A 27542-nucleotide genomic window follows, 5' to 3' on the forward strand; every position below is an offset into this window, starting at 1 on the left:
ACTAGGGCCAATTTAGAAATCATTAAAAAACAAAACTCGGTTGACAGTAAAAAATCGTTCTTGCATGTCAGGTTCCAACACAGAACGATCTATTAAACAAGACAAGAAGCAAGGAATCAGACAGAGACAATTTTGCCAATGAGGAGAAACAATTGGGGCTGCACACTCAGTTACAGTCTCAACCTTTTTTTCAACAACAATCACACACTAGGGCCAATTTAGAAATCATTAAAAAACAAAACTCGGTTGACAGTAAAAAATCGTTCTTGCATGTCAGGTTCCAACACAGAACTATCTATTAAACAAGACAAGAAGCAAGGAATCAGACAGAGACAATTTTGCCAATGAGGAGAAACAATTGGGGCTGCACACTCAGTTACAGTCTCAACCTTTTTTCAACAACAATCACACACTAGGGCCAATTTAGAAATCATTAAAAAACAAAACTCGGTTGACAGTAAAAAATCGTTCTTGCATGTCAGGTTCCAACACAGAACGATCTATTAAACACGACAAGAAGCAAGGAATCAGACAGAGACAATTTTGCCAATGAGGAGAAACAATTGGGGCTGCACACTCAGTTACAGTCTCAACCTTTTTTCAACAACAATCACACACTAGGGCCAACTTAGAAATCATTAAAAAACAAAACTCGGTTGACAGTAAAAAATCGTTCTTGCATGTCAGGTTCCAACACAGAACAATCTATTAAATGAGACAAGAAGCAAGGAATCAGACAGAGACAATTTTGCCAATGAGGAGAAACAATTGGGGCTGCACACTCAGTTACAGTCTCAACCTTTTTTCAACACTAATCACACACTAGGGCCAATTTAGAAATCATTAAAAAACAAAACTCGGTTGACAGTAAAAAATCGTTCTTGCATGTCAGGTTCCAACACAGAACGATCTATTAAACGAGACAAGAAGCAAGGAATCAGACAGAGACAATTTTGCCAATGAGGAGAAACAATTGGGGCTGGACACTCAGTTACAGTCTCAACCTTTTTTCAACAACAATCACACACTAGGGCCAATTTAGAAATCATTAAAAAACAAAACTCGGTTGACAGTAAAAAATCGTTCTTGCATGTCAGGTTCCAACACAGAACGATCTATTAAACAAGACAAGAAACAAGGAATCAGACGGAGACAATTTTGCCAATGAGGAGAAACAATTGGGGCTGCACACTCAGTTACAGTCTCAACCTTTTTTTCAACAACAATCACACACTAGGGCCAACTTAGAAATCATTAAAAAACAAAACTCGGTTGACAGTAAAAAATCGTTCTTGCATGTCAGGTTCCAACACAGAACGATCTATTAAACGAGACAAGAAGCAAGGAATCAGACAGAGACAATTTTGCCAATGAGGAGAAACAATTGGGGCTGCACACTCAGTTACAGTCTCAACCTTTTTTCAACAACAATCACACACTAGGGCCAATTTAGAAATCATTAAAAAACAAAACTCGGTTGACAGTAAAAAATCGTTCATGCATGTCAGGTTCCAACACAGAACGATCTATTAAACGAGACAAGAAGCAAGGAATCAGACAGAGACAATTTTGCCAATGAGGAGAAACAATTGGGGCTGCACACTCAGTTACAGTCTCAACCTTTTTTCAACAACAATCACACACTAGGGCCAATTTAGAAATCATTAAAAAACAAAACTCGGTTGACAGTAAAAAATCGTTCATGCATGTCAGGTTCCAACACAGAACGATCTATTAAACGAGACAAAAAGCAAGGAATCAGACAGAGACAATTTTGCCAATGAGGAGAAACAATTGGGGCTGCACACTCAGTTACAGTCTCAACATTTTTTCAACAACAATCACACACTAGGGCGAATTTAGAAATCATTAAAAAACAAAACTCGGTTGACAGTAAAAAATCGTTCTTGCATGTCAGGTTCCAACACAGAACGATCTATTAAACGAGACAAGAAGCAAGGAATCAGACAGAGACAATTTTGCCAATGAGGAGAAACAATTGGGGCTGCACACTCAGTTACAGTCTCAACCTTTTTTCAACAACAATCACACACTACGGCCAATTTAGAAATCATTAAAAAACAAAGCTCGGTTGACAGTAAAAAGTCGTTCTTGCATGTCAGGTTCCAACACAGAACGATCTACTAAACGAGACAAGAAGCAAGGAATCAGACAGAGACAATTTTGCCAATGAGGAGAAACAATTGGGGCTGCACACTCAGTTACAGTCTCAACATTTTTTCAACAACAATCACACACTAGGGCCAGTTTAGAAATCATTAAAAAACAAAACTCGGTTGACAGTAAAAAATCGTTCATGCATGTCAGGTTCCAACACAGAACGATCTATTAAACGAGACAAGAAGCAAGGAATCAGACAGAGACAATTTTGCCAATGAGGAGAAACAATTGGGGCTGCACACTCAGTTACAGTCCCAACCTTTTTTCAACAACAATCACACACTAGGGCCAATTTAGAAATCATTAAAAAACAAAACTCGGTTGACAGTAAAAAATCGTTCTTGCATGTCAGGTTCCAACACAGAACGATCTATTAAACAAGACAAGAAGCAAGGAATCAGACAGAGACAATTTTGCCAATGAGGAGAAACAATTGGGGCTGCACACTCAGTTACAGTCTCAACCTTTTTTTCAACAACAATCACACACTAGGGCCAATTTAGAAATCATTAAAAAACAAAACTCGGTTGACAGTAAAAAATCGTTCTTGCATGTCAGGTTCCAACACAGAACTATCTATTAAACAAGACAAGAAGCAAGGAATCAGACAGAGACAATTTTGCCAATGAGGAGAAACAATTGGGGCTGCACACTCAGTTACAGTCTCAACCTTTTTTCAACAACAATCACACACTAGGGCCAATTTAGAAATCATTAAAAAACAAAACTCGGTTGACAGTAAAAAATCGTTCTTGCATGTCAGGTTCTAACACAGAACGGTCTATTAAACGAGACAAGAAGCAAGGAATCAGACAGAGACAATTTTGCCAATGAAGAGAAACAATTGGGGCTACACACTCAGTTACAGTCTCAACCTTTTTTCAACAACAATCACACACTAGGGCCAACTTAGAAATCATTAAAAAACAAAACTCGGTTGACAGTAAAAAATCGTTCATGCATGTCAGGTCCCAACACAGAACGATCTATTAAACGAGACAAGAAGCAAGGAATCAGACAGAGACAATTTTGCCAATGAGGAGAAACAATTGGGGCTGCACACTCAGTTACAGTCTCAACCTTTTTTCAACACTAATCACACACTAGGGCCAATTTAGAAATCATTAAAAAACAAAACTCGGTTGACAGTAAAAAATCGTTCATGCATGTCAGGTCCCAACACAGAACGATCTATTAAACAAGACAAGAAGCAAGGAATCAGACAGACAATTTTGCCAATGAGGAGAAACAATTGGGGCTGCACACTCAGTTACAGTCTCAACCTTTTTTCAACAACAATCACACACTAGGGCCAATTTAGAAATCATTAAAAAACAAAACTCGGTTGACAGTAAAAATCGTTCTTGCATGTCGGGTTCCAACACAGAACGATCTATTAAACAAGACAAGAAGCAAGGAATCAGACAGACAATTTTGCCAATGAGGAGAAACAATTGGGGCTGCACACTCAGTTACAGTCTCAACCTTTTTTCAACAACAATCACACACTAGGGCCAATTTAGAAATCATTAAAAAACAAAACTCGGTTGACAGTAAAAATCGTTCTTGCATGTCGGGTTCCAACACAGAACGATCTATTAAACGAGACAAGAAGCAAGGAATCAGACAGAGACAATTTTGCCAATGAAGAGAAACAATTGGGGCTACACACTCAGTTACAGTCTCAACCTTTTTTCAACAACAATCACACACTAGGGCCAACTTAGAAATCATTAAAAAACAAAACTCGGTTGACAGTAAAAAATCGTTCTTGCATGTCAGGTTCCAACACAGAACGATCTATTAAACGAGATAAGAAGCAAGGAATCAGACAGAGACAATTTTGCCAATGAGGAGAAACAATTGGGGCTGCACACTCAGTTACAGTCTCAACCTTTTTTTCAACAACAATCACACACTAGGGCCAATTTAGAAATCATTAAAAAACAAAGCTCGGTTGACAGTAAAATATCGTTCTTGCATGTCAGGTTCCAACACAGAACGATCTATTAAACGAGACAAGAAGCAAGGAATCAGACAGAGACAATTTTAACAATGAGGAGAAACAATTGGGGCTGCACACTCAGTTACAGTCTCAACCTTTTTTCAACAACAATCACACACTAGGGCCAATTTAGAAATCATTAAAAAACAAAACTCGGTTGACAGTAAAAAATCGTTCTTGCATGTCAGGTTCCAACACAGAACAATCTATTAAACGAGACAAGAAGCAAGGAATCAGACAGAGACAATTTTGCCAATGAGGAGAAACAATTGGGGCTGCACACTCAGTTACAGTCTCAACATTTTTTCAACAACAATCACACACTAGGGCCAGTTTAGAAATCATTAAAAAACAAAACTCGGTTGACAGTAAAAAATCGTTCTTGCATGTCAGGTTCCAACACAGAACGATCTATTAAACAAGACAAGAAGCAAGGAATCAGACAGAGACAATTTTGCCAATGAGGAGAAACAATTGGGGCTGCACACTCAGTTACAGTCTCAACCTTTTTTCAACAACAATCACACACTAGGGCCAATTTAGAAATCATTAAAAAACAAAGCTCGGTTGACAGTAAAAAATCGTTCTTGCATGTCAGGTTCCAACACAGAACGATCTATTAAACAAGACAAGAAGCAAGGAATCAGACAGAGACAATTTTGCCAATGAGGAGAAACAATTGGGGCTGCACACTCAGTTACAGTCTCAACATTTTTTCAACAACAATCACACACTAGGGCCAATTTAGAAATCATTAAAAAACAAAACTCGGTTGACAGTAAAAAATCGTTCATGCATGTCAGGTTCCAACACAGAACGATCTATTAAACGAGACAAGAAGCAAGGAATCAGACAGAGACAATTTTGCCAATGAGGAGAAACAATTGGGGCTGCACACTCAGTTACAGTCTCAACCTTTTTTCAACAACAATCACACACTAGGGCCAATTTAGAAATCATTAAAAAACAAAACCCGGTTGACAGTAAAAAATCGTTCTTGCATGTCAGGTTCCAACACAGAACGGTCTATTAAACGAGACAAGAAGCAAGGAATCAGACAGAGACAATTTTGCCAATGAAGAGAAACAATTGGGGCTACACACTCAGTTACAGTCTCAACCTTTTTTCAACAACAATCACACACTAGGGCCAACTTAGAAATCATTAAAAAACAAAACTCGGTTGACAGTAAAAAATCGTTCTTGCATGTCAGGTTCCAACACAGAACGATCTATTAAACAAGACAAGAAGCAAGGAATCAGACAGACAATTTTGCCAATGAGGAGAAACAATTGGGGCTGCACACTCAGTTACAGTCCCAAACTTTTTTCAACAACAATCACACACTACGGCCAATTTAGAAATCATTAAAAAACAAAACTCGGTTGACGGTAAAAAATCGTTCTTGCATGTCAGGTTCCAACACAGAACGATCTATTAAACGAGACAAGAAGCAAGGAATCAGACAGAGACAATTTTGCCAATGAGGAGAAACAATTGGGGCTGCACACTCAGTTACAGTCCCAACCTTTTTTCAACAACAATCACACACTAGGGCCAATTTAGAAATCATTAAAAAACAAAACTCGGTTGACAGTAAAAAATCGTTCTTGCATGTCAGGTTCCAACACAGAACAATCTATTAAACGAGACAAGAAGCAAGGAATCAGACAGAGACAATTTTGCCAATGAGGAGAAACAATTGGGGCTGCACACTCAGTTACAGTCTCAACATTTTTTCAACAACAATCACACACTAGGGCCAATTTAGAAATCATTAAAAAACAAAACTCGGTTGACAGTAAAAAATCGTTCATGCATGTCAGGTTCCAACACAGTGCGATCTATTAAACGAGACAAGAAGCAAGGAATCAGACAGAGACAATTTTGCCAATGAGGAGAAACAATTGGGGCTGCACACTCAGTTACAGTCTCAACCTTTTTTTCAACAACAATCACACACTAGGGCCAATTTAGAAATCATTAAAAAACAAAACTCGGTTGACAGTAAAAAATCGTTCTTGCATGTCAGGTTCCAACACAGAACTATCTATTAAACAAGACAAGAAGCAAGGAATCAGACAGAGACAATTTTGCCAATGAGGAGAAACAATTGGGGCTGCACACTCAGTTACAGTCTCAACCTTTTTTCAACAACAATCACACACTAGGGCCAATTTAGAAATCATTAAAAAACAAAACTCGGTTGACAGTAAAAAATCGTTCTTGCATGTCAGGTTCCAACACAGAACGGTCTATTAAACGAGACAAGAAGCAAGGAATCAGACAGAGACAATTTTGCCAATGAAGAGAAACAATTGGGGCTACACACTCAGTTACAGTCTCAACCTTTTTTCAACAACAATCACACACTAGGGCCAACTTAGAAATCATTAAAAAACAAAACTCGGTTGACAGTAAAAAATCGTTCTTGCATGTCAGGTTCCAACACAGAACGATCTATTAAACAAGACAAGAAGCAAGGAATCAGACAGACAATTTTGCCAATGAGGAGAAACAATTGGGGCTGCACACTCAGTTACAGTCTCAACCTTTTTTCAACAACAATCACACACTAGGGCCAATTTAGAAATCATTAAAAAACAAAACTCGGTTGACAGTAAAAAATCGTTCATGCATGTCAGGTTCCAACACAGAACGATCTATTAAACGAGACAAAAAGCAAGGAATCAGACAGAGACAATTTTGCCAATGAGGAGAAACAATTGGGGCTGCACACTCAGTTACAGTCTCAACCTTTTTTTCAACAACAATCACACACTAGGGCCAATTTAGAAATCATTAAAAAACAAAACTCGGTTGACAGTAAAAAATCGTTCATGCATGTCAGGTTCCAACACAGAACGATCTATTAAACGAGACAAGAAGCAAGGAATCAGACAGAGACAATTTTGCCAATGAGGAGAAACAATTGGGGCTGCACACTCAGTTACAGTCTCAACCTTTTTTTCATCAACAATCACACACTAGGGCCAATTTAGAAATCATTAAAAAACAAAACTCGGTTGACAGTAAAATATCGTTCTTGCATGTCAGGTTCCAACACAGAACGATCTATTAAACGAGACAAGAAGCAAGGAATCAGACAGAGACAATTTTAACAATGAGGAGAAACAATTGGGGCTGCACACTCAGTTACAGTCTCAACCTTTTTTCAACAACAATCACACACTAGGGCCAATTTAGAAATCATTAAAAAACAAAACTCGGTTGACAGTAAAAAATCGTTCTTGCATGTCAGGTTCCAACACAGAACAATCTATTAAACGAGACAAGAAGCAAGGAATCAGACAGAGACAATTTTGCCAATGAGGAGAAACAATTGGGGCTGCACACTCAGTTACAGTCTCAACATTTTTTCAACAACAATCACACACTAGGGCCAGTTTAGAAATTATTAAAAAACAAAACTCGGTTGACAGTAAAAAATCGTTCATGCATGTCAGGTTCCAACACAGAACGATCTATTAAACGAGACAAGAAGCAAGGAATCAGACAGAGACAATTTTGCCAATGAGGAGAAACAATTGGGGCTGCACACTCAGTTACAGTCTCAACCTTTTTTTCAACAACAATCACACACTAGGGCCAATCTAGAAATCATTAAAAAACAAAACTCGGTTGACAGTAAAAAATCGTTCTTGCATGTCAGGTTCCAACACAGAACTATCTATTAAACAAGACAAGAAGCAAGGAATCAGACAGAGACAATTTTGCCAATGAGGAGAAACAATTGGGGCTGCACACTCAGTTACAGTCTCAACCTTTTTTCAACAACAATCACACACTAGGGCCAATTTAGAAATCATTAAAAAACAAAACTCGGTTGACAGTAAAAAATCGTTCTTGCATGTCAGGTTCCAACACAGAACGATCTATTAAACGAGACAAGAAGCAAGGAATCAGACAGAGACAATTTTGCCAATGAAGAGAAACAATTGGGGCTACTAACTCAGTTACAGTCTCAACCTTTTTTCAACAACAATCACACACTAGGGCCAACTTAGAAATCATTAAAAAACAAAACTCGGTTGACAGTAAAAAATCGTTTTTGCATGTCAGGTTCCAACACAGAACGATCTATTAAACAAGACAAGAAGCAAGGAATCAGACAGACAATTTTGCCAATGAGGAGAAACAATTGGGGCTGCACACTCAGTTACAGTCCCAACCTTTTTTCAACAACAATCACACACTACGGCCAATTTAGAAATCATTAAAAAACAAAACTCGGTTGACAGTAAAAAATCGTTCTTGCATGTCAGGTTCCAACACAGAACGATCTATTAAACGAGACAAGAAGCAAGGAATCAGACAGAGACAATTTTGCCAATGAGGAGAAACAATTGGGGCTGCACACTCAGTTACAGTCTCAACCTTTTTTTCAACAACAATCACACACTAGGGCCAATTTAGAAATCATTAAAAAACAAAACTCGGTTGACAGTAAAATATCGTTCTTGCATGTCAGGTTCCAACACAGAACGATCTATTAAACAAGACAAGAAGCAAGGAATCAGACAGAAAATTTTGCCAATGAGGAGAAACAATTGGGGCTGCACACTCAGTTACAGTCTCAACCTTTTTTCAACAACAATCACACACTAGGGCCAATTTAGAAATCATTAAAAAACAAAACTCGGTTGACAGTAAAAAATCGTTCTTGCATGTCAGGTTCCAACACAGAACGATCTATTAAACGAGATAAGAAGCAAGGAATCAGACAGAGACAATTTTGCCAATGAGGAGAAACAATTGGGGCTGCACACTCAGTTACAGTCTCAACCTTTTTTTCAACAACAATCACACACTAGGGCCAATTTAGAAATCATTAAAAAACAAAGCTCGGTTGACAGTAAAATATCGTTCTTGCATGTCAGGTTCCAACACAGAACGATCTATTAAACGAGACAAGAAGCAAGGAATCAGACAGAGACAATTTTAACAATGAGGAGAAACAATTGGGGCTGCACACTCAGTTACAGTCTCAACCTTTTTTCAACAACAATCACACACTAGGGCCAATTTAGAAATCATTAAAAAACAAAACTCGGTTGACAGTAAAAAATCGTTCTTGCATGTCAGGTTCCAACACAGAACGATCTATTAAACGAGATAAGAAGCAAGGAATCAGACAGAGACAATTTTGCCAATGAGGAGAAACAATTGGGGCTGCACACTCAGTTACAGTCTCAACCTTTTTTCAACAACAATCACACACTAGGGCCAATTTAGAAATCATTAAAAAACAAAACTCGGTTGACAGTAAAAAATCGTTCTTGCATGTCAGGTTCCAACACAGAACAATCTATTAAACGAGACAAGAAGCAAGGAATCAGACAGAGACAATTTTGCCAATGAGGAGAAACAATTGGGGCTACACACTCAGTTACAGTCTCAACCTTTTTTCAACAACAATCACACACTAGGGCCAACTTAGAAATCATTAAAAAACAAAACTCGGTTGACAGTAAAAAATCGTTCTTGCATGTCAGGTTCCAACACAGAACGATCTATTAAACAAGACAAGAAGCAAGGAATCAGACAGAGACAATTTTGCCAATGAGGAGAAACAATTGGGGCTGCACACTCAGTTACAGTCTCAACCTTTTTTCAACAACAATCACACACTAGGGCCAATTTAGAAATCATTAAAAAACAAAACTCGGTTGACAGTAAAAAATCGTTCTTGCATGTCAGGTTCCAACACAGAACGATCTATTAAACACGACAAGAAGCAAGGAATCAGACAGAGACAATTTTGCCAATGAGGAGAAACAATTGGGGCTGCACACTCAGTTACAGTCTCAACCTTTTTTCAACAACAATCACACACTAGGGCCAATTTAGAAATCATTAAAAAACAAAACTCGGTTGACAGTAAAAAATCGTTCTTGCATGTCAGGTTCCAACACAGAACGATCTATTAAACGAGACAAGAAGCAAGGAATCAGACAGAGACAATTTTGCCAATGAGGAGAAACAATTGGGGCTGCACACTCAGTTACAGTCTCAACCTTTTTTCAACAACAATCACACACTAGGGCCAATTTAGAAATCATTAAAAAACAAAGCTCGATTGACAGTAAAAAATGGTTCTTGCATGTCAGGTTCCAACACAAAACGATCTATTAAACGAGACAAGAAGCAAGGAATCAGACAGAGACAATTTCGCCAATGAGGAGAAACAATTGGGGCTGCACACTCAGTTACAGTCTCAACCTTTTTTCAACAACAATCACACACTAGGGCCAACTTAGAAATCATTAAAAAACAAAACTCGGTTGACAGTAAAAAATCGTTCTTGCATGTCAGGTTCCAACACAGAACGATCTATTAAACGAGACAAGAAGCAAGGAATCAGACAGAGACAATTTTGCCAATGAGGAGAAACAATTGGGGCTGCACACTCAGTTACAGTCTCAACCTTTTTTTCAACAACAATCACACACTAGGGCCAATTTAGAAATCATTAAAAAACAAAACTCGGTTGACAGTAAAAAATCGTTCTTGCATGTCAGGTTCCAACACAGAACTATCTATTAAACAAGACAAGAAGCAAGGAATCAGACAGAGACAATTCTGCCAATGAGGAGAAACAATTGGGGCTGCACACTCAGTTACAGTCTCAACCTTTTTTCAACAACAATCACACACTAGGGCCAACTTAGAAATCATTAAAAAACAAAACTCGGTTGACAGTAAAAAATCGTTCTTGCATGTCAGGTTCCAACACAGAACGATCTATTAAACAAGACAAGAAGCAAGGAATCAGACAGACAATTTTGCCAATGAGGAGAAACAATTGGGGCTGCACACTCAGTTACAGTCTCAACCTTTTTTCAACAACAATCACACACTAGGGCCAACTTAGAAATCATTAAAAAACAAAACTCGGTTGACAGTAAAAAATCGTTCTTGCATGTCAGGTTCCAACACAGAACGATCTATTAAACAAGACAAGAAGCAAGGAATCAGACAGACAATTTTGCCAATGAGGAGAAACAATTGGGGCTGCACACTCAGTTACAGTCTCAACCTTTTTTCAACAACAATCACACACTAGGGCCAATTTAGAAATCATTAAAAAACAAAACTCGGTTGACAGTAAAAAATCGTTCTTGCATGTCAGGTTCCAACACAGAACGATCTATTAAACAAGACAAGAAGCAAGGAATCAGACAGAGACAATTTTGCCAATGAGGAGAAACAATTGGGGCTACACACTCAGTTACAGTCTCAACCTTTTTTCAACAACAATCACACACTAGGGCCAATTTAGAAATCATTAAAAAACAAAACTCGGTTGACAGTAAAAAATCGTTCTTGCATGTCAGGTTCCAACACAGAACGATCTATTAAACAAGACAAGAAGCAAGGAATCAGACAGAGACAATTTTGCCAATGAGGAGAAACAATTGGGGCTGCACACTCAGTTACAGTCTCAACCTTTTTTCAACAACAATCACACACTAGGGCCAATTTAGAAATCATTAAAAAACAAAGCTCGGTTGACAGTAAAAAATCGTTCTTGCATGTCAGGTTCCAACACAGAACGATCTATTAAACGAGACAAGAAGCAAGGAATCAGACAGAGACAATTTTGCCAATGAGGAGAAACAATTGGGGCTGCACACTCAGTTACAGTCTCAACCTTTTTTCAACAACAATCACATACTAGGGCCAATTTAGAAATCATTAAAAAACAAAACTCGGTTGACAGTAAAAATCGTTCTTGCATGTCAGGTTCCAACACAGAACGATCTATTAAACAAGACAAGAAGCAAGGAATCAGACAGACAATTTTGCAAATGAGGAGAAACAATTGGGGCTGCACACTCAGTTACAGTCTCAACCTTTTTTCAACAACAATCACACACTAGGGCCAATTTAGAAATCATTAAAAAACAAAGCTCGGTTGACAGTAAAAAATCGTTCTTGCATGTCAGGTTCCAACACAGAACGATCTATTAAACAAGACAAGAAGCAAGGAATCAGACAGACAATTTTGCCAATGAGGAGAAACAATTGGGGCTGCACACTCAGTTACAGTCTCAACCTTTTTTTCAACAACAATCACACACTAGGGCCAATTTAGAAATCATTAAAAAACAAAACTCGGTTGACAGTAAAAAATCGTTCTTGCATGTCAGGTTCCAACACAGAACGATCTATTAAACAAGACAAGAAGCAAGGAATCAGACAGAGACAATTTTGCCAATGAGGAGAAACAATTGGGGCTGCACACTCAGTCACAGTCTCAACCTTTTTTCAACAACAATCACACACTAGGGCCAATTTAGAAATCATTAAAAAACAAAACTCGGTTGACAGTAAAAAATCGTTCTTGCATGTCAGGTTCCAACACAGAACGATCTATTAAACAAGACAAGAAGCAAGGAATCAGACAGACAATTTTGCCAATGAGGAGAAACAATTGGGGCTGCACACTCAGTTACAGTCCCAACCTTTTTTCAACAACAATCACACACTAGGGCCAATTTAGAAATCATTAAAAAACAAAACTCGGTTGACAGTAAAAAATCGTTCTTGCATGTCAGGTTCCAACACAGAACGATCTATTAAACAAGACAAGAAGCAAGGAATCAGACTGAGACAATTTTGCCAATGAGGAGAAACAATTGGGGCTGCACACTCAGTTACAGTCTCAACCTTTTTTCAACAACAATCACACACTAGGGCCAATTTAGAAATCATTAAAAAACAAAACTCGGTTGACAGTAAAAAATCGTTCTTGCATGTCAGGTTCCAACACAGAACAATCTATTAAACGAGACAAGAAGCAAGGAATCAGACAGAGACAATTTTGCCAATGAGGAGAAACAATTGGGGCTGCACACTCAGTTACAGTCTCAACCTTTTTTCAACAACAATCACACACTAGGGCCAATTTAGAAATCATTAAAAAACAAAGCTCGGTTGACAGTAAAAAATCGTTCTTGCATGTCAGGTTCCAACACAGAACGATCTATTAAACGAGACAAGAAGCAAGGAATCAGACAGAGACAATTTTGCCAATGAGGAGAAACAATTGGGGCTGCACACTCAGTTACAGTCTCAACCTTTTTTCAACAACAATCACATACTAGGGCCAATTTAGAAATCATTAAAAAACAAAACTCGGTTGACAGTAAAAATCGTTCTTGCATGTCAGGTTCCAACACAGAACGATCTATTAAACAAGACAAGAAGCAAGGAATCAGACAGACAATTTTGCAAATGAGGAGAAACAATTGGGGCTGCACACTCAGTTACAGTCTCAACCTTTTTTCAACAACAATCACACACTAGGGCCAATTTAGAAATCATTAAAAAACAAAGCTCGGTTGACAGTAAAAAATCGTTCTTGCATGTCAGGTTCCAACACAGAACGATCTATTAAACGAGACAAGAAGCAAGGAATCAGACAGAGACAATTTTGCCAATGAGGAGAAACAATTGGGGCTGCACACTCAGTTACAGTCTCAACCTTTTTTCAACAACAATCACACACTAGGGCCAATTTAGTGTTACCAATCAACTCCGATTTATATTTACCAGTGTACGTTTTCAAAATATGAATTATGTTACTTTTGTAGAGAGAGAAGCATGGGGGGGGGGGGTTCATTTGCAATCTGGAAACGTCTTAACGCACGAGCTGAATGCAGACTGACTAAAAAACATGTTCTAAAAGCAATTGTGGAGCTAAACCTACACCGACTCATATCCAGTACATATTACCTAGACCTGTGGTTCTCAACCTTTTTTCAGTGAACATTCCTTTAATTCAAGTACCCCCTAATCAGAGTAAAGCATTTTTGGTTGATAAAAAGAGATAAAGAAGTAAAATACAGCACTATGTCATCACTTTCTGATTTATTAAATTGTATAACAGTGCCAAATATTGCTCATTTGTAGTGGTCTTTCTTCAACTATTTGGAAAAGAAGATATAAAAATAACTAAAACCTTGTTGAAAAATAAACAAGTGATTCAATTCTAAATAAATATTTCTCCACATAGAAGTAATCATCAACTTAAAGTGCCCTCTTTGGGGATTGTAATAGAGATCCATCTGGATTCATCAACTTCATTCTAAACATTTCTTCACAAAAAAATAAATCTTTAACATCAATATTTATGGAACATGTCCAGAGGTGGGTAGAGTAGCCAGAAATTGTACTCAAGTAAGAGTACAGTTACTTTAGAGATGTATTACTCAAGTAAAAGTAAGGAGTAGTCACCCAAATATTTACTTGAGTAAAAGTAAAAAGTATGTTGTGAAAAAACTACTCAAGTACTGAGTAACTGATGAGAACATCATTTCGGCAACAAATAATGTACAAAAACATAAAAATAGCAATGAGCAAATTCCGAGCCAGGAATATCTCTTAAGCAACTAAAACAATAATATATATTAAATAATAGTACATTAAAATAAAATAAAAGGCACATTGAGCCACAATAACTTAACAGCACCATAGCCTCAGTAGGCATTCATTGATTTGATTGATTGATTGATTGATTGATACTTTTATTAGTAGATTGCACAGTACAGTACATATTCCGTACAATTGACCACTAAATGGTAACACCCCAATAAGTTTTTCAACGTTTATCAATTACTTAATAAATGACCAAGTCGAGGTGATCTACCTCATATATACATACACACACATATCACATACATATATATATATATATATATATATATATATACATTTATATATATACATTTATATATACAGTATATAATTTATATGTATTTATTTTGCCGTTTTTGTTGACATGTTAAAGGTTGTTTAATGAATATACATGCATGTTTAACAAATAGATTCCTATCTTTCATGAAGACAAGAATATAAGTTGGTGTATTACCTGATTCTGATGACTCGCATTGATTGGAATCAGACAGTATAGTGCTGATAATGTCCACATTTTCAAATGGAGGAGAAAAAAAGTTCCTCTTTTCTGTCTAATACCACATGAAAGTCGTTGGTTTTTGGCATCTTATTTGTCCAGCTTCCATATTCGTTTTTATACACTTTACAAGAAATACATTGGCGGCAAACTCCGTAGTTTGCTCGCTTGTTTGCGCTGGCTTTCAGAGACTCTTATTTTGTTAGCGCAGGCGCGATGGAGCGGCGCTTTTATTGTGAAGACAGGAACTGTGCGATCAGTCTTTAGGCTTTTGACGGGAAGTACGGTTGAAATAAAAAGTGTCTTTTTTCTTTTGCACTTTTGATTGATTGATTGAAACTTTTATTAGTAGATTGCACAGTACAGTACATATTCCGTACAATTGACCACTAAATGGTAACACCCGAATAAGTTTGTCAACTTGTTTAAGTCGGGTTTTACGTTTCACGGTCATGTGACCGCCTGGCTCTGTTTGATTGGTCCAAAGTCACCAGTGACTGCATTTGATTGGTGAAACACAGGCATGCGTAGATCCTATGTTGAAAAACCAAAACAAACATTAATAGATCGATAAAAAAAAGTAGCGAGTAGCGAGCTTAATGTAGATAAATGGAACAGAGTAAAAGTAGCGTTTCTTCTCTATAAATATACTCAAGTAAAAGTAAAAGTATGTTGCATAAAAACTACTCGTAGAAGTACAATTTATCCCAAAAATTACTCAAGTAGATGTAACGGAGTAAATGTAGCGCGTTACTACCCACCTCTGAACATGTCCACAAAAAATCTTGCTGTCAAAACTGAATATTGCATTGTTGCATTTCTTTTTTACAGTTTATGAACTTACATTCCCATTTTGTTGAAGTATTATTCAATAAATATATTCATAAAGGGTTTTTGAATTGTTGATATTTTTAGAATATTTAAAAAAAAAAATGTCACGTACCCCTTGGCATACCTTCAAGTACCCCCAGGGGTATGCGTACCCCCTTTTGAGAACCACTGCTCTAAGGTACAGTCCCACACGCTCCTCTATTTATTCAGGAGTTCCCTAGTTAACATCACTGAGGCTGCCTCTAAAGTAGTGTTTTTCAACCACTGTGCACACCAGATACAGTCTGGTGTGCCGTGGGAGATGATCTCATTTCACCTATTTGGGGTAAAAAATATATTTTTTTGCAAACCAGTATTTATAGTTTTCAAATGATGTGTTGTTGAGTGTCGGTGCTGTCTAGAGTTCGGCAGAGTAATCATGTAAAACTCCTCTATATCAGTAGGTGGCGACCAGTAGATAATTGCTTTGTAGATGTGGGAGGCAGTGTGCAGGTAAAAAGGTAATGCTTAAACCAAAAATAAACAAAAGGCCCTAAGAAAAGGCATTGAAGCTTAGGGAACAAAACTGAACTGGCTATAAAGTAAACAAAAACAGAATGCTGGACGACAGCAAAGACTTACTGTGGAGCAAAGACGGCGTCCACAAAGTACATCTGAACATGACAATCAACAATGTCCCCACAAGGAAGTTAGAACCATGTTTAGAACCTTGAGTTGTTGCATCCTAGTGTTTAGTAATGAGGCGCAAACTAAAATACATTTAAAGGTCGAACTTTACGGCAACTATTCAACCTCCGTCCACCAAAAGGTTCGCAAGAACCATCCTGGCAAGCGACCAGCTTGGCAGGACTATCAGGGTGGTATAGCTCGGTTGGTAGAGCGGCCGGGCCAGCAACTTGAGGGTTGGAGGTTCAAATCCCGCTTCCGCCATCCTAGTCACTGCCGTTGTGTCCTTGGGCAAGACACTTTACCCACCTGCTCCCAGTGCCACCCACACTGCTTTAAATGTAAAAAAAAAAAAAAAATTGATATTGGGTTTCACTATGTAAAGCGCTTTGAGTCACTAGAGAAAAGCGCTATATAAATATAATTCCCTTCACACTTCACTATTGCCTTAAAGAAAGACCCAAATTGCCACGTGCATTTCAAACAGCAGCGATGAGAAAGTAAAGAAGTCAAACAAAACCAAATCTGCTCATAATAGCTTCTACAATGGAGGACAAAATATGCTAATCAGTTATAATACATTCATTATATAATAAAACTATTTAAAAGCCATGCCAGTCATTAAGCTTTTAGTGAGCTATTGTTCTATTTGATTACAGTTCCTATTTTTTCTCAAACTTTGTTTTTACTTGTTTTTGTCTTTAATCCACCGTTGTATTTTTGTGCAACACGTTCATTTTCAAGTAACCCTTGCTTTAAAGGAACAATACGTCATACTCGTACATGAACGTACATAATCATTGTTGATTGCGCACATTCAAAGCATCTCCGACATCGCCATGGCAACCTGCCCGAGCCATTAAATTAGTGGAGCGGCCTTTAACACTGAAGTGTTACTTTTCACACTAAAATGATGCGACAAACCATCAGACAGAAATTTTAATCTTGTGCGATAGTTTTTAATTAAACTAAATTAACTAGAAATTTCAATTCTTTGTTTTTTTCCTTTATTATCTCTGTGTTATTTATGTTACCCCATATTTGTTCCCACTAACGCACCTTAAATTGGAGTCCTTAGATAGATAGATAGATAGATAGATAGATAGATAGTACTTTATTTATTCCGTCAGGAGAGTTCCTTCAGGAAAATTACAATTTTCAGCACAATCCCATTCAAGATCAGACAAACATTACAGGGAGACAGAACAGGATCGCTGACGGGTCTGCCGGCTTCCAGCGCCCCTTACAAAAAAGATGACATACAGGTAAACAAGGGGGGTGGGAATAGAAGATTAAAATAAAATTAAAAAATCGGTCTTAGCCTAGGCCCTGGAGTGGGGGTGCAGACTGAGGCCAAGGGAAAAAAAAAAAAAAAAAAAAAAAAAAAAAAAACTCATAGCCTTAGTACACATCCCTCTTCCATGTGTGTAAGAGGGAAACATCAAAGAACACAGAGGACATTAAAACATTAAAGCAGCAGATACAACCAGACACTTCTACATACAGCTAATTAATCTCGTTATAAGCAAATATAACGACAATAAAGTCCATCCTATTCTATTCTATTAGACATTTGCATCATGCGTGCTAAAGTGTTAGCATTAGCAGTGACATTAAAGGGGAACATTATCACAATTTCAAAACAATAAAAATCAGTTCCCATTGGCTTGTTTTATTTTTTGAAGTTTTTTTCAAAATTTTACACCTCCCGGAATATCCCTAAAAAAAGCTTTAAAGTTCTTGATTTTCGCTATTTGCGATGCGACCGTCCATTTCCCTGAGACGTCATACAGGGCTGCCAATACAAACAACATGGCGGTTACCACAGCGAGATATAGCGACATTAGCTCGGATTCAAACTCGGATTTCAGCGGCTAAAGCGATTCAACAGATTACGCATGTATTGAAACAGATGGTCGGAGTATGAAAGTATTGAAGAAGAAACTGAAGCTATTGAGCGAATAGCTATTGACGCTATTCGGCCATAGCGTGGGTGTACCTAATGAAGTGGCCCATAGCATAGCTGCCTTATTAGCATCGCCGGTAAAATGTGCGGACCAAACGATCAGGACTTTCACATCTTCTGACACTAGAGCAACTTAAATCAGTCGATTGGTAAGTGTTTGTTTCGCATCAAATGTGGGTATCTAGTTTCAAATGTACATACAGCTAGCGTAAATAGCATGTTAGCATCGATTAGCGTAGCATGTTAGCATCGATTATCTGGCAGTCATGCCGTGACCAAATATGTCTGATTAGCACATAATTCAACAACATCAACAAAACTCACCTTTGTGATTTCGTTGACTTAATAGTTGTAAATGCATCTGCAGGTTATCCATACATCTCTGTGCCATGTCTGTCTTAGCATCGCCGGTCAAATGTGGAGACACTCTGGTACATTCAATGGGGGTCTGGTGGCAGATTTCTTGCCAGTGGTGCAACTTGAATCCCTCCCTGTTAGTGTTGTTACACCCTCCGACAACACACCGTCCAGGCATGATGTCTCCAAGGTTCCAAAAAATAGTCGAAAAAACGGAAAATAACAGAGCTGAGACCCGGTGTTTGTAATGTGAAAATGAACATGACGGGTGTGTTACCTCGGTGACGTCACGCTCTGATGTCATCGGTAAAAGACCGATAAACAGAAAGGCGTTTAATTTGCCAAAAATCACCCATTTAGAGTTGGGAAATCGGTTTAAAAAATAGATGGTCTTTTTTCTGCACCATCAAGGTGTATATGGACGCTTACATAGGTCTGCTGATAATGTTCCCCTTTAACACAGGGGTCTCACAGTCATTTTAGCCCAGGGGCCACATGTACTATTAAAATAATGGCATTAAAACTAAAAAATAAAGACAACTTCAGCTTGTTTTTTCTTTGTCTTACTTTGGCCAACAATAAAACAAACACATTCTGAAAATTTGACGATAAAAATGTAGAAAAAAATACACAGTAAAGTTTAGATCCATGAAGGAAAGAAGAAAGTGAATGAATGTTTATAACCGAATACATTTACATATGCATAACGTTTTTTATTCTTTATTATTTTTTTACTGAATGATGTAACATTTATGACAACCTTTTTCCAAAACACAATATATGACTGTTTTATTGATTATGGGACAAGCAGTAGAAAATAGGTGGATGGTACTTTTTCGTCACTTATTGTTTGTTTTTGGTACACTACTGTGTATATTTAAGGCCATTAGTTCTTTATTTTATTTTTGCAAAAAAAAAATATATATATTATATCTAAGTGGTAGGGGGGGTGGCCTACGGACCTGCAGCGAAGCGGGGTGTGCCAGGACGGGCTGCAAGATCAGCTTGTCTAATCACCTGTTGCTCTGTTAAAAGGCAGCAGCCGGGGGGGGGGGGAGTGGGTTAGATTAGATTAGATTAGATAGTACTTTATTTATTCCGTCAGGAGAGTTCCTTCAGGAAAATTACAATTTTCAGCACAATCCCATTCAAGATCAGACAAACAATACAGGGAGACAAAACAGGATCGCTGACGGGTCTGCGGGCTTCCAGCGCCCCTTACAAAAAAGATGACATACAGGTAAACGGGGGGGGGGGGGGGGTATGGGAGAAAAGAATAGAAGATTAAAATAAAATAAAAAATAAAAAATCGGTCTTAGCCTGAGCCCTGGAGTGGGGGTGCAGACTGAGGCCAAGGGAAAAAAATAAATAAATAAAAAGAGTGGTGGAGCACAAACAAGAGTGAGAGCAAGACTGACATAATAAGACAATTGCTGAAAAGCAGAAGGAAAAAGACAATTTATTGAAAAATAACACATTATTGTAAACCTGAAAGAGCCTGACTTGTCGGTGATTGGTGGTCCGAAGAACCTGGAAGCGAGAGTCTTCCACAATTTACAAATTGTGGAAGACTCTCGCTTCCGGATTCTTCAGATAAATGCTTTAAAATGTAATATAGGAAATTATCGGTTTCAAAAGGTAAAATTAATGACTTTTTAAGACGCCGCTGTACGGTAAAACATGGACGTAGAGAGAAGTAAGAGCAGTTGTGTCTACCAGTCAGAAGCCCCCCCCCACCCCCCCCCTACCACACACACAACACAGGAGTTTGAGAGGTTTACTGGCGACGCTTGATGACATCATCAAACCGCCACGAGCGCAGCATACCAACAACAAGAGTGTGTTGTTGCCGGTGCTGTAGCCGTGACTGACTAATGACACCATGTCTATGGTTTGGGATTATTGACGAATAAAAAACTGGCAATTTGCAATGAATGCAAAAAGTTGATTATGCGAGGAGCAACCAAGACGTCTTCCTTTTAATACGAGCAATTTGATCTCCCGCCTCTTCAAGAATCATGAGGAGATACACAATGAATACAAGTGGAAGATGGATGGAAAGCAAACAGTGAATAAAAGTACAAACCCCGTTTTTATATGAGTTGGGAAATTGTGTTAGATGTAAATATAAACAGAATAAAATGATTTGCAAATCCTTTTCAAGCCATATTCAGTTGAATATGCTACAAAGACAACATATTTGATGTTCAAACTCATAAACTTGATTTTTTTTTTGCAAATAATTAACTTAGAATTCCATGGCTGCAACACGTGCCAAAGTAGATGGGAAAGGGCATGTTCACCACTGTGTTACATCACCTTTTCTTTGAACAACACTCAATAAACGTTTGGGAACTGAGGAAAATAATTGTTGAAGCTTTGAAAGTGGAATTCTTTCCCATTCTTGTTTTATGTAGAGCTTCAGTCCTTCAACAGTCCGGGGTCTCCGCTGTCGTATTTTACGCTTCATAATGCGCCACACATTTTCCATGGGAGACAGGTCTGGACTGCAGGCGGGCCAGGAAAGTACCCGCACTCTTTTTTTTACGAAGCCACGCTGTTTTAACACGTGCTGAATGTGGCTTGGCATTATCTTGCTGAAATAAGCAGGGGCGTCCATGAAAAAGACGGCGCTTAGATGGCAGCATATGTTGTTCCAAAACCTGTATGTACCTTTCAGCATTAATGGTGCCTTCACAGATGTGTAAGTTACCCATGCCTTGGGCACTAATGCACCCCCATACCATCACACATGCTGGCTTTTCAACTTTGCGTCGATAACAGTCTGGATGGTGAATTACCATGAATTGATTAATGTGGACCCCAACTTAAACAAGTTGAAAAACTTATTGGGGTGTTGCCATTTAGTGGTCAATTGTACGGAATATGTACTGAACTGTGCAATCTACTAATAAAAGAATCAATGGTTTGCTTCCCCTTTGGTCCGGATGACACAATGTCGAATATTTCCAAAAACAATTTGAAATGTGGACTCGTCAGACCACAGAACACTTTTCCACTTTGCATCAGTCCATCTTAGATGATCTCAGGGCCAGAGAAGCCGGCGGCGTGACTGGATGTTGTTGATAAATGGCTTTCGCTTTGCATAGTAGAGCTTTAACTTGCACTTACAGATGTAGCGACAAACTGTATTTAGTGAAAGTGGTTTTCTGAAGTGTTCCTGAGCCCATGTGGTGATATCCTTTAGAGATTGATGTCGGTTTTTGATACAGTGCCGTCTGAGGGATCGAAGGTCACGGTCATTCAATGTTGGTTTCCGGCCATGCCGCTGTTGAACGACTGAAGCTCTACATAAAACAAAAATGGTAAATAATTCCACGGTTTAGCTCGGTTGGCAGAGTGGCGGTGCCAGCAACTTGAGGGTTGCAGGTTCGATTCCCGCTTCCGCCATCCTAGTCACTGCCGTTGTGTCCTTGGGCAAGACACTTTACCCACCTGCTCCCAGTGCCACCCACACTGCTTTAAAAATGTAACTTAGATATTGGGTTTCACTATGTAAAGCGCTTTGAGTCACTAGAGAAAAGCGCTATATAAATATAATTCACTTCACTAAACAACTTATCGATGCGTTTGATCAGAAGGAGCTGCGCATGGACTTCATTTATAAGTAAAGGTAAGACCATAATAACGTTTTTTTTATTGAATGTGCTTTTCATGATGGTATCCTTACATCACACTCAAATTTATAAGCGCAGGCCTAAATTTACCGCATTCCTTTGGTAAACGCCGGAGTGAGAAGAGGTTTTAAATTAATTAGCGCCCCGGCGGCAATTCAAGAAAATACGGTATATATAATTTATACAGACATTGGCCCCCCAGACACACTTTCTCTCTCAATGTGGCCCCCGAGCTGCTCAGTTCTGCGTTAAAACCTCAGTTTCGCCCTGCATGGATCCACCTGAGTGCTCAACTCAATGTGGTTTTAGGACTCTCTAGCGCTCTGGAGTCCTCTTGTGGGGCGGTATAGCTCGGTTGGTAGAGCGGCCGTGTCAGCAATTTAAGGGTTGCAGGTTCGATTCCCGCTTCCGCCATCCTAGTCACTGCCGTTGTGTCCTTGGGCAAGACACTTTACCCACCTGCTCCCAGTGCCACCCACACTGCTTTAAATGTAACTTGGATATTGGGTTTCACTATGTAAAGCGCTTTGAGTCGCTAGAGAAAAGCGCTATATAAATATAATTCACTTCACTTGAAGAGCCAAATGAAGATTGATGCTGGATTGACATGCGAGGACACAAAGCTGGCAAACAAGAGCGGCGGCGCATCATTCCAATCGGTCGACCTCCTCGCCCGGCGAGTGTCTGCGCTCAGGAACTGTTGAGTAATTTTAATTAAGCGTCTAATCAGGCCGGGGTCAACGTGTTTCATCCCCGAAGAATGATGCGTATTTAATGGCGCTAATACATTACCGCCGCTTTGCCGTCTCGCTGACAGAGAGCTGCTGAGCTTAAGCACAATTAATCAGCATCAAGGTGGAGGGAAATGGATTAAAGGGGGGATTTTTTTTTTTTTTTTTTTTTTTTTTTTTAAATACGCTGCATTACAAGAGATGCACGTTGTCCTCGTTAAGTGCAGCGCTGATAGATCATGCTCACCTCCAGGCTGCCTAATAAGGCATGCTGGGGGGACATAATGATACCGAGCGGAGTTTTTACAACGCAAGATGTATCGGCCTAATATCGTTACTCACTGATGCTTACCTGACTGAACGCCCTTGGCTTCCTGTAATCTGTTCACGTCGCCGACAAACAACCTTTTGAAGTGTAGCGTTGTTTTTTTTTTTAATTCCCAAAGAAGAAACAGCGGCGCCGTCCGTCCCGCTGTGATGAAAGAGCAAAGTGATGTCACGGCGGTGAAATGCAAGGTGTCCTGTTAAAAAGTGAGCTCACGTTCCCCTCTGGCCCGACACCGTCTGAGAAGTTCTCATAAAATCTTCTTCGAGCATCTGCACCGACGCTCCTTTGGGAAATATATGAAGTGTTCAATGTTAAAGCAACAGTAGGCCTCATTAATGCTTAGATGGAGTCTCCAGAGGTACTTTTATCTTTAATAAAACAATCATGCAAACCCCGTTTCCATATGAGTTGGGAAATTGTGTTAGATGTAAATATAAACAGAATACAATGATTTGCAAATCATTTTCAAGCCATATTCAGTTGAATATGCTACAAAGACAACATATTTGATGTTCAAACTCATTAACTTTTTTTTTTTGCAAATAATAATTAACTTTGAATTTCATGGCTGCAACACGAGCCAAAGTAGTTGGGAAAGGGCATGTTCACCATTGTGTTACATCACCTTTTCTTTTAACAACACTCAAACGTTTGGGAACTAAAGAAACTAATTGTGGAAGTGAAGTGAATTATATTTATATAGCGCTTTTTCTCTAGTGACTCAAAGCGCTTTACATAGTGAAACCCAATATCTAAGTTACATTCAAACCAGTGTGGGTGGCACTGGGAGCAGGTGGGTAAAGTGTCTTGCCCAAGGACACAACGGCAGAGACTAGGATGGCGGAAGCGGGAATCGAACCCTCAAGTTGCTGACACGGCCGCTCTACCAACCGAGCTATACCGCCCCACAAGAGGACTCCAGAGCGCTAGAGAGTCCTAAAACCACATTGAGTTGAGCACTCAGGTGGGTCCATGCAAGGGGAAACTGAGGTTTTAACGCAGAACTGAGCAGCTCGGGGGCCACATTGAGAGAGAAAGTGTGTCTGGGGGGCCAATGTCTGTATAAATGATGTATAGCGTATTTTCTTGAATTGCCGCCGGGGCGCTAATTAATTTAAAACCTCTTCTCACTCCGGCGTTTACCAAAGGAATGCGGTAAATTTAGGCCTGCCCTTAAAAATTTGCGTGTGATGTAAGGATACCATCATGAAAAGCACATTTAATAAAAAAAACGTTATTATGGTCTTACCTTTACTTATAAATGAAGTCCATGCGCAGCTCTTTCTGATCAAAAGCATCGATACGTTGTTTAGTGAAGTGAATTATATTTATATAGCGCTTTTTCTCTAGTGACTCAAAGCGCTTTACATAGTGAAACCCAATATCTAAGTTACATTCAAACCAGTGTGGGTGGCACTGGGAGCAGGTGGGTAAAGTGTCTTGCCCAAGGACACAACGGCAGTGACTAGGATGGCAGAAGCGGGAATCGAACCCTCAAGTTGCTGACACGGCCGCTCTACCAACCGAGCTATACCACCCCACAAGAGGACTCCAGAGCGCTAGAGAGTCCTAAAACCACATTGAGTTGAGCACTCAGGTGGGTCCATGCAGGGGGAAACTGAGGTTTTAACGCAGAACTGAGCAGCTCGGGGGCCACATTGAGAGAGAAAGTGTGTCTGGGGGGCCAATGTCTGTATAAATGATATATGCCGTATTTTCTTGAATTGCCGCCGGGGCGCTAATTAATTTAAAACCTCTTCTCACTCCGGCGTTTACCAAAGGAATGCGGTAAATTTAGGCCTGCGCTTAAACATTTGAGTGTGATGTAAGGATACCATCATGAAAAGCACATTTAATAAAAAAAACATTATGGTCTTACCTTTACTTATAAATGAAGTCCATGCGCAGCTCCTTCTGATCAAAAGCATCGATACGTTGTTTAGTGAAGTGAATTATATTTATATAGCGCTTTTTCTCTAGTGACTCAAAGCGCTTTACATAGTGAAACCCAATATCTAAGTTACATAAGTTGTTTAGAAAAGTCTTCCTTATCTTTCTTCAGTTTTAAAAGTCTCTCTGTCTCGATGGAGATCTTCCTTTATTACCTCCTGCTTCGACTGAAAGTGTAAGGACTGGTGGGCATCGAGGTGCCGGGTTCGATTCCCTCGAGGATACGTTGATTTATTTAACAAAAAGGGAGCTCTGAACAGAAACACTGGAGCTAATACAAAGGCAAACCAAAAACGCTAGTAAGAGAACTAGGAAATACAAAAATAGGAAATTAAACTGGCACGTGGGCACACAAAAAAGGAATAAGATCATGTTTCAAAGAGGGTCCCTTGCGTAGGGCAGAGATGGGCATCGCCACCACCCGTCGAATGGTGCTGAAGAAAGGTGCGGGGTAGACCTTCAGGTTGTACAGGTACGACCATATAATCTCACTAAAACACTAGTAACACAATAAGCAGATAAGGGATTTTCCAGAATTATCCTAGTAAATTTGTCTAATAACATCTGAATTGCTCCTACTGCCCTCTAGTCTTTTTTTTTCTAGTCCTTCACTCTCACTTTCCTCATCCACGAATCTTTCATCCTCGCTCAAATTAATGGGGAAATCGTCGCTTTCTCGGTCCGAATGGCTCTCGCTGCCAAAAACGCTAGTAAGAGAACTAGGAAATACAAAAATAGGAAATTAAACTGGCACGTGGGCACATAAAAAAGGAATAAATAAAACATTTAGCATGAGAGCTAATAACAATGTGCGTAGCCTGAGAGCTAGCGAGAATAGTAATAATCGCGTGAAAGCAAAGATCAAAAATCAGCCGTACCGTTGCGTGAGAGCAAACTATGGACCCAGACCGAATGAACAGAGTAGACTGGCTTAAATAGTAGGGTGATAATTAGAAGCAGGTGTGCGGGGCGAGACTAGCAGGTGGACTGATGAGTGACCATGGTGACAAAGCAAAATGAAAATAAGGAGTTGGATGGAGAGATATACAAAATGGAAAAATAAATATGTGTAGATCCGAGCAGCGGATTGCAACAGAAAGTCCAGTTTAGAAAACTGTTTTATTTTAGATATGTAATCCTCCATGTTAAAAGTGCAAGCGAGAGGAAAAAATAAACGATCGCTGCTCACTCTTGCTGCTTGTTGTCACTTCTTCTGCAGCCGAGTAGTCGCAAGAAGGATCACTAGCGCCCTCTACCACCAGGAGGCGGGAGTCATTTAATGACTCATATTTGACACACGCAGCTACGGTATATTAATAAAACGTAGTTGCTTACTGTTCTTTTTAGCATATTCAATAGCTTGGACCTTAAATCCTACTGAATAGCTCTTAATCTTCTTCCCCGTATGCGATTTCAAATTATTGATATCAGCCTCCTCCATTTTGAAAATGATGACAGGTGAAGTGTCACTCGTGACGTGACGAGTTTGACCCGGTGGAAATTCTAGTCAGGCGCATACTATATACCCGTCGGCAATTCGAGGAAATACGGTATACACATTTAGCTTTACGGTATGTGTGTTTGGCTCCCTTGGGGCGGTATAGCTCGGTTGGTAGAGTGGCCGTGCCAGCAACTTGAGGGTTGCAGGTTCGATTCCCGCTTCCACCATCCTAGTCACTGCCGTTGTGTTCTTGGGCAAGACACTTTACCCTCCTGCTCCCAGTGCCACCCACATTGGTTTAAATGTAACTTAGATATTGGGTTTCACTATGTAAAGCGCTTTGAGTCACTAGAGAAAAGCGCTATATAAATATAATTCACTTCACTTCACACTCCCTTTTTTCCAGGAACACTACTACCAAAAGTCACAATGTCCCATAGAATCCTAAAAAAGTTATCCTCAAAAATACAGAATGGAAATTTTACAGGTTTTTTTAGTGAATGGGACCA

The 27542-nt window shown here is 39.2% G+C and overlaps 1 long non-coding RNA gene across 1 annotated transcript in view; it reads left to right on the forward strand.

Annotated features, from left to right (window-relative positions):
• LOC133537802 (uncharacterized) overlaps positions 1-27542 on the forward strand; it is a 190622-nt gene that overhangs the window by 148966 nt on the left and 14114 nt on the right. The gene's annotated exons all lie outside the window — the stretch shown is intronic.

Source organism: Nerophis ophidion, linkage group LG19 (assembly GCF_033978795.1).
Source record: "Nerophis ophidion isolate RoL-2023_Sa linkage group LG19, RoL_Noph_v1.0, whole genome shotgun sequence".
NCBI lineage: Eukaryota > Metazoa > Chordata > Actinopteri > Syngnathiformes > Syngnathidae > Nerophis > Nerophis ophidion.